At 34.4% G+C, this 977-nt stretch overlaps 1 non-coding gene across 1 annotated transcript; it reads right to left on the reverse strand.

The window, feature by feature from the left end:
• Positions 1-641: 641 nt before the first annotated feature.
• Trnaa-cgc (transfer RNA alanine (anticodon CGC)) lies at positions 642-715 on the reverse strand. Its single transcript has one exon. It is a non-coding gene; the product is annotated as a tRNA-Ala (tRNA).
• Between the last annotated feature and the right edge of the window lie 262 nt (positions 716-977).

Below are 977 nucleotides of genomic sequence, written 5' to 3' on the forward strand. Positions count from 1 at the left end.
GGGTTTTTAAATTTTTGTGCGTGTGTTAAGCTTTTCACATTCTTTATATATCCTGGAAATTAATTTCCTATCTGAGGTGCAGGTGGCAAAGATTTTCTCCCATTCTGCAGGCTCTCTTTTCATGCTCTTGATTGTTTCCTTTGCTGTGAAGATTTTTAGTTTGATACCATTCCATGTATTGATTTTTGATTTTACATTTTGTGTTTGAGGAGTCTTATTGAGGAAGTCAGTCCCTAAGTGGACATATTGTAGTGTTGGGTCTACATTTTCTTCTAATAGGTGCAGGGTTTCTGATTTAATGCCTGGGTTTTTTTATCTACTTTCAGTTGAGTTTTGTGCAGGAGGAGAGAGAGGGGTTAATTTTCATTCTACATATGGATTTCCAGTTTTCCCAGCACCATTTGTTGAAGAGGCTATCTTTTCTCCATGTATTTTTATGGTACCTTTGTCTAGTATGAGATAACTGTATTTATATGGGTTTGTCTCTATGTCTTCTATTCTGTTTCATTGGTATATGTGTCTGTTTGGTGCCAGTACCATGACATTTTTGTTACTATAGCTCTGTAGTATAATTTTTATTTTATTTTATTTATTTATTTATTTATTTATTTTTTTTTTTTTTTTTTTTTTTTTTTTTTTTTTTGCAGTACTGGGGATTGAACCCAGGGCCTTGTGCTTGCGAGGCAAACACTCTACCAACTGAGCTATATCCCCAACCTCTGTAGTATAATTTAAAGTCTGATATTGTAATGCCTCCTGCTTCACTTTTCTGGCTAAGGATTGCTTTCACTATTCCAGGCTGCTTACTTTTCCATACGAATTTCATGACTGCTTTTTGTATTTCTATGAAGAACATCATCGGAATTTTAATAGGAATTGCATTAAATCTGTATAGCACTTTTGGAATTATGGCCATTTTGACAACATTTTTTTCTGCTATCCAGGAATGGGAGATTCTTCCATCTTCTAAGGTCCTC

The sequence above is a fragment of the Sciurus carolinensis genome, chromosome 3 (genome assembly GCF_902686445.1).
Source record: "Sciurus carolinensis chromosome 3, mSciCar1.2, whole genome shotgun sequence".
Taxonomy (NCBI): Eukaryota; Metazoa; Chordata; class Mammalia; order Rodentia; family Sciuridae; genus Sciurus; species Sciurus carolinensis.